At 36.4% G+C, this 15,059-nt stretch overlaps 1 long non-coding RNA gene across 1 annotated transcript in view; it reads right to left on the bottom strand.

The window, feature by feature from the left end:
- LOC136026645 (uncharacterized) overlaps positions 1 to 15,059 on the bottom strand; it is a 580,251-nt gene that overhangs the window by 511,407 nt on the left and 53,785 nt on the right. The gene's annotated exons all lie outside the window — the stretch shown is intronic.

Below are 15,059 nucleotides of genomic sequence, written 5' to 3'. Positions count from 1 at the left end.
AAAAAAATGAGGTATTTTTAACTTACGAACGGGTGATTAGATCTCCATGAAATTTGATTTTAGAAGGATATCGTGGCTCAAAGCTCTTATTTTAAATCCTGACCGGATCTGGTGACATTGGGGGAAGTTTGGGGTGGGGAGACCTAAAATGATGGGAAACGCTTAGATTGGAGGGATTGGGATGAAACTTGGTTGGAAAAATAAGCAAAAGTCTTGCATACGTAATTTACATAATTGGAACGGATCCGCTCAATTGCGGGGGGGGGGGTAATTCTGAAAATAAGAAAAATAATGTATTTTTAACTTACGAAGGAGTGATCGGATCTTCATGAAACTTCATATTTAGAAGGACCTCGTAACTCTGATATCTTATTTTAAATCTCAACCGGATCAAACGTAATTGGGGGGGGGGGCAGTTGGGGGGACCGGAAATCTTAGAAAATACTTAAAGCGGTGAGATCAGGATGAAACTGGATGGGAAGAATAGAAACCTGTCTAAGATACGTGACTGACATAACTGGACCGGATCTGCTCTCTTTGGTGGAATTGGAGGGGGGAGGTAATTTTGAAAATTGAGGTATTTGTAACTTACGAAAGGGTGACCAGATCTTAATGAAATTTGATATTTAGAAGGATCTTGTGCTATAAAGTTTAACTTTAGGTTCTGACCTTCTCACAAGTGCCAAATGAGCTCTTGGCTCTTGGCTCTTCCGACCTCGTACCATATGAGCTCTCGGCTCTTCCGACCTCGTCCAAATGAGCTCTTGGCTCTTCCGACCTCGTACCATATGAGCTCTCGGCTCTTCCGACCTCGTCACAAGTGCCATATGAGCTCTTAGCTCTTGTTCTTTTTTAAGTTTCTTCTTTTTATTGATAATAAACCTCAAAATTTTGGGTATCTGTTTTAAGGTTTTCGAATTACCTTAATCTTTTGTCAAAATATATTGAAACATTTGTGGAATTCCCAGTTTTTTTAGTTTTTTCTTTTTTTTTAGCTGTTTAGGTTTTTTTTAGTTTTTTTTTCTTTTTAGTTTTTTACCTTTTTATTTTTTTTACATTTTTCCTTTTTAAGTTTTTTTCTTTTTTTAATTTTTTATTTAGTTTTTTTTTTAGTTTTTTCTTTTTAGTTTTGTTTTTAGTTTTTTACCATTTTTGTTTTTTCGAATTACTTTAACCTATTGTCAAAATATTTCGAAATATTTATGCAATTTCCAGTTTTTACATTCTAGTTTGTTTTCTTTTATATATATAGAAGATATAATCTGGCGTAATGGACAGACAACTTATTTTTATATATATTGTCAAAATATATTGAAATATTTGTGCAATTCCCAGTTTGTTTAGTTTTTTCTTTTTTTTTAGTTTTTTAGCTTTTTTAGTTTTTTTTAGTTTTTTATCTTTTTTATTTTTTTATGTTTTTTCTTTTTGGGTTTTTTCTTTTTTTATTTTTTCAATTTTTAATTTTTTTTTTTAGTTTTTTCTTTTTAGTTTTTTTTTTAGTTTTTTTACCATTTTTCTTTTTTCGAATTACTTTAATCTAGTTTTTACCTTTTTTAGTTTTTTTTTTAGTTTTTTAGATGAAAATTTTTTTTAGTTTTTTCCTTTTTTTCTTTTTAGTTTTTTATTGGTTTTTACCTTTATTTTTAGCTTATTTTTCAGTTTTTTCCTTTTTTTTAGTTTTTTTTTTATTTTTTATTTTTTTTAGTTTTTTACCTTTTTTTAGTTTTTTTAGTTTTTTTAGTTTTTTAGCTTTTTTACTTTTTTTTTATTAGTTTTTAGTTTTTTTTTTGTAGTTTTTGCCTTTTTTTAGTTTTTTCAGTTTTTTTTTTTTAGTTTTTTTATTGGTTTTTACCTTTATTTTAGCTTATTTTTCAGTTTTTTTCCTTTTTTTAGTTTTTTTTAGTTTTTAGTTTTTTTAGTTTTTTAGCTTTTTTTAGTTTTTTTAGTTTTTTTTAGTTTTTTAGCTTTTTTATTTTTTTTATTAGTTTTTAGTTTTTTTTGTAGTTTTTTCCTTTTTTTTAGTTTTTTTAGTTTTTTCCTTTTTTTTAGTTTTTTTTTATTTTTTATTTTTTTTAGTTTTTTTACCTTTTTTTAGTTTTTTTAGTTTTTTTAGTTTTTTAGCCTTTTTTACTTTTTTTATTAGTTTTTAGTTTTTTTTTTGTAGTTTTTGCCTTTTTTTTAGTTTTTTTCAGTTTTTTTTTTAGTTTTTTATTGGTTTTTACCTTTATTTTAGCTTATTTTTCAGTTTTTTTCCTTTTTTTTTAGGTTTTTTTTAGTTTTTAGTTTTTTTAGTTTTTTACCTTTTTTTAGTTTTTTTTAGTTTTTTAGCTTTTTATTTTTTTATTAGTTTTTAGTTTTTTTTGTAGTTTTTGCCTTTTTTTTAGTTTTTTTAGTTTTTTAGCTTTTTTTATTAGTTTTTTAGTTTTTTTTGTAGTTTTTGCCTTTTTTTAGTTTTTTTAGTTTTTTTAGCTTTTTTATTTTTTTTATTAGTTTTTAGTTTTTTTTGTAGTTTTTGCCTTTTTTTAGTTTTTTCAGTTTTGACGTCACCTGATCCAGTTTTTTCAGGTGACGTCACCTGATCCATCCACAGATCCACAGACAACTTATTTTTATATATATAGATATATATATATATATTTCTGATGTAAGCCCATTCCCTTCCCTATAAAATGTGACCCTGTCATTCCTCTCTTGGAAATCTTAATCAAGAACCAGAATTTCCGTTTTATCGTTTTTACCGTTTCCCTTGTTCGGCTGGTACATTCCCAATGAAGTCCAAAAAAATATAACGGCTTGAAAGCATAAGACATGCAAAACAAGTAAGTGCAGTCAAAAAACTCCTGATTGGATCAGACAGATCACATGATAGGATTAACACAGCACAGTGCAACGTAGAGTTGAACATCTGGTGATTAGTGTTCAGTCAAATCTGGCACGTTTAAAAAAATACACGGTTATTCTGAAATTCAGATTTTCACGATTCGACAAATAGTAGATAAGACCACAGAGTTCCGACAGAAAGCATTTATTGCCTTCGTTGACTTCCGTGCTGCATTTGACTCAGTCGATCGAAAAGCTCTTTGGCGGATTCTAGAGTTGACTGACCTACCCAAGAAATATTGCAGACTTCTCAAGGCGCTGCACCATGGGACGGAGAGCTGTGTACAAGTAAATGGTCGGCGCAGCCCGTTCTTTCTAATGACGATAGGGGTGCGCCAAGGATGTGCAGTGGCCCCAGAGCTCTTCAATGTCATCATAGATTACGTTATGACAAAAACCACTTCACGTCTCAGCTTTGGGCTCAAATTTGGAGATCATACCATCTCAGATGTTGATTTTGCCGATGACTTGGCCATTCCGGCGGACTCCATGGAGCAGCTGCTGGAAGCGCTCCGAATTCTGTGAGAAGAGGCTGCCAAAGTAGGACTGCATATTAACTGGAACAAAACTAAAATTATGGCCAAAGACCCGTCTTCTCCTGCTGTTAACTCTCCAGTTAGCCTGGACAGCACCACTAGCATTGAGGTTGTTAAAGACTTCACCTACTCGGGCTCCGTAATTTCTCCAAATGGCTCACTTCTCCCCGAGCTGCAGGCAAGATTATCTAAAGCGTCTTCTGTCATGGGTAGACTGAATCGTCACCTCTGGCAAAAACCAAATATCAGTCGCACAACGAAACTGCGGATCTTCAACGCTCTAGTTGGCTCTGTGATGCTTTACGGAGCTGAGACATGGCAAGCATCAGCTGCAACCCTCAAGAAAATAGACATGTTTCATGCAAAGAGCCTGAGGAGGATTGAGGGCCTACGATGGTCCGACTTCGTCAGCAATGAAAAGCTTCTGGAGCTCACAAAACAGTCTTGGTTTTCGACTCAAGCAGCCGAGCGAACCTTACGATGGTTCGGGCATCTGCTTCGAATGCCACCACATCTACCCGCAAAGATGATCTATGACTTCGACCCTATCAAAGGTTGGTTGGAAGTGACCTCGCGGCCGACCGAAGAAACGTTGGTCCGACAGCCTTTCCGAGTTCTTGGCGATGGCAAACATCAGACAGGGCGAAGAGCAAATACTCGCCATGGACCAAAGTGGGTGGAGGAGGCAGACGTCACTCTCTACGCCAAGCAGTGCCCGGCAGGAGACTTAAGTCAAGTAAGTCAAGTATTCTGAAACATGTGGGAATGATAAAAAAATATTGAAAATATTTTTTTTCCCTTGTTTGTCTGGTAGACACCGAACGAAGTCCAAAAAATAATCTGATCCAATTTTCAACACAACGACTTGAAAGAAAAAGACTATCAAAACAATTAAGTGCAGTCAAAAAACTTCTGATTGGATCTGACAGATCACATGACAGGATTAATATAGTGCCCATAGAGTTGAACTTCTGTCGATTAGTGTTCAGTCAAATCTGGCAAGTTTGAAAAAATACAGGGTTATCCTGAAACATGTCGGAAAGGTGGAAAAAATATTGAAAATAGAAAAATAAGCTTTGGATTGGCTTTAAAACAGATAAAAAGTAATAAAGTAGTTCATTCTCTGATTCAATAAGTAAAAACCTTAGCAACAAAAAAACTCAAATTTAAAAGTAAGGAGCCAAGTGAGTCAGTTGCAGACTTTTTTAGTAAGAGAAATCAAAGGTCAAAAATCAAAAATCAATTGATGACTCGCCCTCGGCACCTTTACAAGGGAAACTGCCTCAAGTTTCAAGTTAAATTTCAGACACGCAATGAAAATGTATTGCATCTATATCCTTTGACTGGTTTTCAACTCGAGCAAGCCGCATGCTGTTAAATTAAATAAAAAAAGCTAGTTTTTATGGCACTTGGTATTAACCATGTGACATATAGCAATCGTCAATTCTGTCGGTCTGTCGGTCCAGGTTTTGCTACTTTAGGCACTTCCAGGTAAGCTAGGACGATGAAATTTGGCAGGCGTATCAGGCTCGGGACCAGCTTAAATTAGAAATAGTCGTTTTCCCAATTTTACCATCTGGGGGAGAGTGGGGGGGCTGGTTAATTCGGAAAAAATAGAAAAATTGAAGTATTTTAACTTACGAAACTGTTGATCAGATCTTAATGAAATTTGATGTTTGGAAGGATATCGTGTCTCAGAGCTGTAATTTTAAATCCCGACCGGATCTGGTGACATTGGGGGATATGGGAGGGGGAAACCTAAAATCTTGGAAAACACTTAGAGTGGAGGGATCGGGATGAAACTTGGTGGGAAAATAAGTACAAGTCCAAGATACATGATGGACATAACCGGAACGGATTCGTTCTCTTTGGGGTGGTTGGGGGGGGGGGGGGGTAATTCTGAAAATAAAAAAAATGAGGTATTTTTAGCTTACGAACGGGTGATCAGATCTCAATGAAATTGTGATATTTACAAAGATATGGTGCCTTAGAAATCTCAATTTTAAATCCCGACCAAATCCGGTGACATTGGGAGGGGAGTTGAGAGGGGGAAACCTAAAACTTGGAAAAAACTTAGAGTGGAGGGAACGGGATGAAACCATGGTGGGAATATTAAGCACAAGTTCTAGATACATGATTGACATAACCGGAATGGATCCGCTCTCTTTGGCGTAGTTGGGGGAGGGGTTAATTCTGAAAAATTAGAAAAAAGAGGTATTTTTAACTTACGAACGGGGTGATCGAATCTCAATGAAATTTGATATTTAGAAGGATATCGTGTCTCAAAGCTCTTATTTTAAATCCTGACCGGATCTGGTGACATTGGGGGAAGTTTGGGGTGGGGAACGTAAAATCATAGAAAACGCTTAGATTAGAGGGATTGGGATGAAACTTGGTGGGAAAAATAAGAGCAGAAGTTTTAAATACGTGATTTACATAATTGGAACAGATCCGCCTCTATTGGGGGGGGGGGCTAATTCCGAAAAATAAGAAAAAAAATATGTAATTTTTAACTTACGAACGAGTGATCGGATCTTCATGAAACTTCATATTTAAAAGGACCTCGTAACTCGGATCTCTTATTTTAAATCTCAACTGGATCAAGCGTAATTGGGGTGGGGGGCAGTTGGGGGGGACCGGAAATCTTAGAAAATACTTAAAGCGTTGAGATCAGGATAAAACTGGATGGGGAGAATAGAAACCTGTCTAAGATACGTGACTGACATAACCGGACCGGATCTGCTCTCTTTGGTGGAATTGGGGGGGGGGGTAATTTTGAAAATTAAGGTATTTGTAACTTGCGAAAGGGTTACCAGATCTTAATGAAATGTGATATTTAGAAGGATCTTGGGCTTTAAAGTTCTAATTTTAAATTCCTTCCAGATCGTGTGACATCGAGGGGAGTTGGAGGGGGGAAACCGGAATTCTTGGAAAACGTGAAAATTGGGGTATTTTTATCTTACGAATAGATGATCGGATCTTAATGAAATTTGATTTTTAGAAGGAATTCATGTCTCAGAGCTCTCATTTCAAATCCCAACCAGATCTTTTGACATTGAGGGGAGTTGGAGGGGGAAATCTTGGAAAAACGCTTGGAGTGGAGGAATCGGGATGAAGCTTGGTGGATAGAATAAACAAATGTCCTTGATACGTGATTGACAGAATCGTACTGGATTCGCTCTCTTTGGGGGGAGTTGGGGGGAGGGGTTCAGTGATTTGGTGAGTTTGGTGCTTCTGGACGTGCTAGGACGATTAAAATTGTTAGGCGTGTCAGGGAGCTGAACAATTTGACTTGATAAAGTCGTTTTCCCAGATTCGACCATCTGGGGCTAAAGGGAGAGGAAAAATTAGAAAAAAATAGGTATTTATAACTTACGAGTGGGTGATCGGATCTAAATGAATTTTGATATTTAGAAGGACGACGTGACTCAGAGCTCTTATTTGAAATCCTGACCGGCATTAAGCCTTTTATTTTACTTTTTAAATCAATCTATTGATTGGTAGAATTTTGTTAGAGGCTCATACCATATGATCTTTTGGCTCTTAGCTCTTCTCGCCTCGTCACAAGTGCCATATGAGCTCTTAGCTCTTGTTTTAACTGAAAGTAAGGAGCAACAATAAAACTTAAAACGAACAAAAATTACTCCGAGTATGAAATGGATTGTCCCCTCTGCAATCCCTCGCTCTTTACGCTAAAGTTTTTAATTGATTTAAAAAGTAGAATTGTGGCAAAGAGTCAAATTTTAGCGTAAAGAGCGAGGGATTGCGGAGGGGACAACCCATTTCAAATACGGAGTAATTTCGGTTCGTTTTAAGTTTTAATGTTTGCTCCTTACTGTCAGTTAAAAAAAACTGTTTTTTTTTTATTTAATTTCTGAATGTTTTTGAATTAATGCATGTTTGATTTTGGCTCTCCGTACATGAACTATTAAAATGAAATTTACATATTAATTCTTTTTTTGGCTAAATGGCTTTCTCTTAGTTTTGATCAGACGATTTTGAGAAATAAGGGGTGGTAAAGGAGGCCTAGTTGCCCTCCAATTTTTTGGTTACTTAAAAAGGCAACTAAAACTTTTAATTTTTAATGAACGTTTTTATTAGTAAAAAATATACGTAACTTAAGAATTAACTTACGTAACAAACTTTTATATTCTTATATTTTTAATTATTATATTGAGGGGGTTTGTCCCCTCGTTAATACCTCACTCTTCAAACTAAATCTTAAGTTTTGTCCCAATTCTTTAAGAATGACCCCTGAATCAAAAAGGCCGTAGAATAAACAGTTGAAATTACTAAAAATACTTTAGCATAAAGAGCAAAGTATCTATCTCCTCCTAAATACCTCGCTCTTTATGCTAAAGTATTTTTAGAACCCCTCATATGCGTAATAATCTCTTTTCGTTTTAAGTTTTAATGCTACTCCTTACTTTCAATCGAAAAAACTTTTTCATGTTTAGTATTTTCAATGTTTTTTTTTAATAGTAATGCTAGAAAATCCTGCGACATTTTTCATTGAATTTCTCTCCCCCCGTGAAATATTCCTCCAAGGAAAGATCCTCCCACATAGCCCCTCCCCTCAACCCCACACCCAAACCAAAAAAATCCCCATGAAAACCGTCAGTACACTTCCCAATAACCATTACTGTATGTAAACATTGGTCAAAGTTTGTAACTGGCAGCCCCTCCCCCAGGGACTGCGGGGGAGTAAGTCATCCCTAAAGACATAGTTATTATATTTTTCGACTATGCGGAACAAAATGGCTATCTCAAAATTTTGATCCGTTGACTTTGGGGAAAAATGAGCGTGGGAGGGGGCCTAGGTATCCTCCAGTTTTTTGGTCACTTAAAAGGGGCACTAGAACTTTTGATTTCCGTTAGTATGAGCCCTCTTGCAACACTTTAGGACCACTTGGTCGATACGATGCTCCTGGAAAAAAAAACAAAAAACAAACAAGCAAACAAACAAACAAATAAACACGCACCCGTGATCTGTCTTCTGGCAAAAAATACGAAATTCCACATTTTTGTAGATTGGACCTTGAAATTTTTTCTGTTGGGCTCTCTGATACGCTAAATTTGATGGTGTGATTTTCGTTAAGATCCTATGACAAATAGGGGGGTGTTTTCCCCTATTTTCCAAAATAAGGCAATTTTCTCAGGCGCGTAACTTTTGATGACAAGGACTAAATTTGATGAAATATATTTAAAATCTGCATAAAAATCCAATTCTTTTGATATATCTTTTAGCATCGAATTTCCGTTTTTTGGAATTTCGATTACTATTGAGCCGGGTCACTCCTTACTACAGTTTGTTACCACCAACTGTTTGATCAATTCTGATGGTCGGTAAAATTCCCTAAAAACATATATTATAAAATCACGGGACTGCAGCAAGCCCGCTGATTCAGACGCATTCCATACGGCTGGTCAAACTGCAGAATGAATGAATGAATCAATGAATGAACTTTATTATCCTTAAAAGTATAAAAAAAAATACAAATTACCGAGTATTTTAAATAAACAAAAACAAAACGACAAACAGCAAGAAACAAAATTCAAACTAACAAAAGACAACATGGACTAATTAACCAGTATCAATATGGAAAAAAGGAGGCAGAGGGTCGTAAACGTGAATAAAGTAGAGAGTCTTTTTACATAAATCATCAGTGGAAGACCGAATCCAAGAAGGTATATCTATTAAACCAAATCGAGCAATTATTTTTCTGTTTTGGTGCCATCTAGGAAGCCGGAGGAGGAATTTACAATATCTGAAATAAGCCGCACGTAGAGTATGGGGATTTTTCTTACGAAACAGATGAGCCATGCCTGATTAAAAAAAGAAGCACAGGGGTGCAATAAGCGTTATAAATTATGCAAAAACCGCGGCGGTTGTAACGGATTTTGTTGTGGGATATTTTTCCGTAAGCGACACGTAGGTTTTTCACGGCTTGATTCAATAGGGATGAACAGGTAGTGGAAAGTGTTGGACCGAAACACAGACCAGGCCAACTAACTAAAGAAGAACATGGCAGAATTGTAGCCCCAGCAACGAATGAAGCGACCAAATAAGGGCTATTAAAACAAATAAACTCGCATTTAGACGCATTAACTGACAGTCCAATCTTAGATAGTTCATTGGTTAATATAGTAAAATTGGAAAGCAATCCACGGCGAGTCCGGCCAACAAGAAGAACGTCGTCTGCATATGCAACAGAAGACAAACCAACATTAAAGTAAGAAACAGGACTTTTAAGGGGACGCAGGCACAATGCAAGCACACATTTAAATATACTAGAAGACATTACGGCAGAAGTTGCAACCTATTTATTTCTAGCAGCAGTTTTCACACCATATAGTGGCAAAAACCATGAGACTAAGTCGAAAATCTTCTGAGAAAAAAGGAATAAAACAAGAGCTAGGAGCTCATATGGCACTTGTGACGAGGTCGGAAGAGCCAAGAGCTCATATGGCATGAGCTCTAACAAAATTATAAGAATCAGTAGATTAATTTAAGAGAAAAATCAGAGGCTTAATGCTGGTCGAGATTTAAAATAAGAGCTCTGAGTCACGATGTCCTTCTAAACATCAAAATTCAGTACGATCCGATTACCCACTCGTAAGTCATAAATACCTCATTTATTTCAAATTTTTCCTCTCCCTTTAGCCCCCCAGATGGTCGAATCTGGGAAAACCACTTTATCAAATCAATTTTTGTAGCTCCCTGACACGCCTACCAATTTTCATTTTCCTAGCATGTCCAGAAGTATCGAATTCGCCAAAGCACTGGACCCCCTAACTACCCCAAAGAAAGTGGATCCAGTCCGGTTTCGTCAATCACGTATCTACGATGTTTGCTTATTCTACTCACCAATTTTAATCCTAATCTCTCCACTCTAAGCATTTTCCAAGATTTCCGGTTTATCCCTCCATTTCTCCCCCAATGTCACCAGAACTGGTCAGGGATTAAAATAAGAGATCTGAGGCATGAGTTCCTTCTTAATATCAAATTCAAAATACCTCACGAACGGTCATCCATTCTAAAATTACCTCAATTTTTGTAATTTTTCCGAATTAACACACCCTCCAACTCTCCCAAGGAGAGCAAATCCATTTCGGTTATGTCAATCAAGTATCTAGGACTTATATTCATTATTCCCACCAAGTTTCATCCTGATCACTCCACTCTAAGCATTTTCCAAGATTTACGCCCCCTAACAAATCCCCCCAATGACACTGGAACCGATCAGGATTTTAAAAACATGAGATCTGAGCTACGAGGTCCTTCTAATATGAATTTTCATCCGATGAAATTCAAGATCCGATCACTCCTTCGTAAGTTAAAAATACCTCATTTTTTCTAATTTTTCAGAATTAACCCTCCTCTCAACTCCCCAAAAGAGAGTGAATTAGTTCTGTCTATGTCAATCAAGTATCTAGGACTTGTGCTTATTTTTCCCACTAAGTTTCATCCTGATCCCTTTACTCTAAGCATTTTCCAAGATTTTAGGTTTCCCCCTCCAATGTCACCTAGTCCGGTCGGAGTTTAAAGTAAGAGCTCTGAGACATGATATCCTTCTAAATATCAAATTTAATTAAGATCCAATCTAATTTTTCCAAATTAACCGTCCTCCCACTCCCCCCCCCCGATGGTCGAATCGGGGAAACAACTATTTCAAATTTAATCTGGTCTGGTCTCTCATACGCCTGCCAAATTTCATCGTCCTAGATTATCTGGACGTGCCTAAACTAGCAAGACCGGGACAGACAGACTGACAGACCTACAGAATTTGCGATCACTGTATGTCACTTGGTAAATACCAAGTACCATACAAAGTAAATTTCTCTGGGAATGGAGTATTTGGTTGAAGGTTGGCTTCAGTGTGACTTATTTTGGAAAAGGGTTATTTCCGGGCTTTGGGCAAGCCATGGGTGGAAGTAGTTATAGGCCATACTAAACTGAAGGAAAACTCGACTATCTTAAACCTTGAAACCCCCTCCCCCTCGCCCTATTTTAGATCGAGCTTGTGATATCAGAGCTCAATATGAGCCCTGATCCTAGACATCTTTGGTCTAGCTTTCGTTTGGATCCGTTGCTCCATTCGCAAGTTATACTAAATTAAACCAAAAGCTTCACTGACATCCATCAATCTCTCGCAAGCTACACTGAATTAAATGAAAAACTCACCTTTTAATTAAGCTTGGGTCTCCATCCCGGAACTCAATGCATACCATACTCTTAGGCATCTTTATTCAATTTTCATCGACATTCATCTCCATATGCAAGTTCAAGTGAATGAAATGAAAAACTCGAATTGTTTTAACACTTAAAGCCCCATCACCCTAATTGAGCACAATTTTAATCCAATTAGTTCAATTTCAATACAAATCTGATTGGCGGTTCTCCCGCTATACTCGATTACACGGACGGGCGGACAGACAGACAGATCTCAAAAACCTATCTTGATGGATATTTTCCACTATCTAAATAGGTGATGATACCTGGATGATGATATGCCATTGTTTCCTTTTTTTGGATCCAATTAGCCAACATTGCTACCCAAGACGTTGCAAAATCCGTCCATCCGTCTATCTGTCTGTCCGTCCGTCTGTGTAATCATGTATAGGGGGAGAAATGCTGGTTGGATTTGGACGAAAATTTTGATGGCCAGATTTGATGCCAAGGATCATGAGACACATCAAGTTGAAAGATGAAGACCCTAGCTCAAATAAAACAGGGGGGAGAGGGCTTTAAGTGGTATTTGACAAAATACCACTGCATTGGATCCAGCTAGAGTTCCCTAGACTTGTTTATTGCTGACAACATTTAGATGGGCAAAGATTCATAGCTTCAGTAGTTTTACCAATAATATGGTCCTGAAGATGATGAAATGGTAGAAATTTGGTTCAGTTGACGAGATGACAAAACTGAAACACTAATGTCAGAAATATAAGCCCAAATGAACTACAGTATGCAACATTTAGCACAAAACAAGGGATTTTAGCTCACTGTCGACCAGTGAACTGTGAAATAATTTCAATTTTCTTTGTTACAGAACTTTTAAACAAAATTAAACAAAAAAAGTGTTAATCATACTATAATTCTTTTTCGTCAAAAACTAATACCTTATTTCATATTCAAAAATAGGGCATGGAGCTATATCTGTGTTTACTCTAAATCTAAAGGGTGATGTTTTCTTGTACATTACCAAAGCACAGACACACAAAAGCTATATCTGAGTTTGCTCTAAATCTAAAGGTGATGTTTTCTTGTACATTGCCAAAGCACACAGACACAAAATTTTCGTGTCAAAGGTAAAGTATTTGAAAAACAAGTACATTAAAAGTATCTTAAGTAATAAGTATTTCGTAATCTTACTTAAGTATCAAGTAATAAGCACACCCTTGAGTTTTTACTTAATTACAAGTAATGGCAAATTTTACTTAAGTAGTACTTCAAGTAAAAGTACTTCAAGTAAGTGACAGCACTGGACCTATATTCCAATGTAAAATGTAAATGTAGAAAATAGGGTGTAAAATAACAGTTTGTGTTAACGAGCTGAAGCAGCAACTCGTGCCAAAAGTTACCAGAACGAAAAAAATATAAAAAATAATATATATTTCGTTTTTATATTATCATTTTTATATTATCATATACATTTTATCATTTTTATACTGATTCCAAGTATATAAAGCTCATGAAGTTTAATATTACACATCAAGCGCTACAAGCCTAAGAGATTACCTGATTTTCAAGAAATAAGGAAACCCCTCCAAATAGCAAGCAATCATAACGATAATCAATCCATTCGATTTAGCATATTAGATAACCCCGCCGTTGATTGAGGTTTCGGGCTCCTATCTAGAAAAATGGGGTATTTCGTATTTTATCCAAGAAGAAAAACCGCAAATGTGTGTTGATTTTTTTTAATGAATTAATTTTGATAGCAATTCTGCCTAAATCAGTCTGTAAAAATGGCATGCCCTGTGGTGAAACTAATTGCTCCCTCCCAAATATTTTGGCTAGTTACGCCTCTGGTCAGAAGCACACTAATTCCAAGAGAAGTAATTACTCTATATCATGGAGGCATGTTTGATTGCTTGTTTTTATGAAGTAATTTTAATGCTAATATGTCCCAAATCATCATGTAAACATGGGGAGCCAATCAGCTCAATCCATCACCCATGGCCTACCTCCCAAAGATTTTGATAGAAATGACTCTGGTCAGTGCCAGACCAAGTCCACGGCGAATAATGACTAGTACTTCTTCGCATATGCCTGTTATCCCTGTGTACTTCCATCACAGGACAACTCATATACCAGTGATTTCATATTTACAAATATGAAATCTTACCCTGCAATCATAACATGAGAGGGCATTTTCTGCGCGGAGTAATTTAAGGGTTGTAATACATCTATCATCACTTTTTTGTTAGAGTTACTATGGACAGAAAGAACAATAGCCTTTGTAAAGATTAGTGCTATATATTTATTGTCTACTTAATTCGTTTTGAATATATCTTGTAAAGATTCTTATGTACTTCGAAACTGCAAATTAAGTTTTCGTTCAACTATAGCCCAAAGCATGCTTCGATCATTCAAATAGTTCTGCTTTAACGTAGGCAACCCCTGAAAAGAGGAAACGTCAAGCTTATCAGATAGGCATGTCAGATATTTGAATTTGAGAGCTTTTGCTGACATAACCAAGTTCAATAATCTATAATTTTATTCAAATTTGGTGACTTCTGTAATTGGTATAGGGATGATTGCTGAGGATCGCTAATTTGATTTATTTTTTTTTATGTGTGTATGTAAAGGCCCAATTTTAACTTTTAAACTCCATTATCTTATGGATCTGTCATCATTCCAGCATGATGTAATTTATGGAGGAAATATCAAACTTTAGGAGCATTTCACTGCTGTATTTAAAAATGACTGATTTTCTAGATATTTAAAATTGTTGTTGAACGCACATACCCCTTTCCTCCCATGTTCGCAGTGGAATTAGGCTATATTTTGTTTAAGTAGCTATGCCTCGATATAATATGAATCCTTTAGTGGCCTGGTGTATTGGTGCGCTGGATTCAGGATGCTTCGTCTGAGAGGACGCGGGTTCGAATCCCAGTGTATCCGATTGTTTAGTTTGGGACGGGGGTCAGTGGTGTGGCTCTAAAAGGTTAGCCAGAGTTGACCCAGCTCTAAATGGACACCTGGAGAAATCTGGGGAAGGTAAACAGGAAGAGTGTGCGAAAGCACAGGATGGTTGGCATCCAACCCATTGCACTTCCTGGCTGAAGGTCAAAGAAACAGAGATCAGCACCGCCGGTAGGGACTGTAAAAGTCTAATGCCGTATCCTTTACCTTTAGTGCGCGTGAAACTCAATGAACATTAATCCGCATCACCCAAGATAATTTGTTTTCAGATGTTTATAATTTTTGTTGTACCTACAGCGGCTCTCTCGTTTCCTTGTTTGCGGTGGTGTTGGACTGTATTTCCATTATTGATTTCTCCTTCCCAATATTAACAGGATTTTTTTCATTATAGCTACAGAGCTCCCTCCCCCATATTTTTGGTGGTAATAGGCTATATTTTCTAAAAGTAACATAGCCTCCTTTTTAAGCCATAATGGTAATCCTTGAGTGCG

The sequence above is a fragment of the Artemia franciscana genome, chromosome 4, assembly GCF_032884065.1.
Source record: "Artemia franciscana chromosome 4, ASM3288406v1, whole genome shotgun sequence".
NCBI classification, from domain to species: Eukaryota; Metazoa; Arthropoda; class Branchiopoda; order Anostraca; family Artemiidae; genus Artemia; species Artemia franciscana.
The sequence above is the reverse complement of the archived record's forward strand: the minus strand, read 5'-3'. Positions and strand labels throughout refer to the sequence as shown.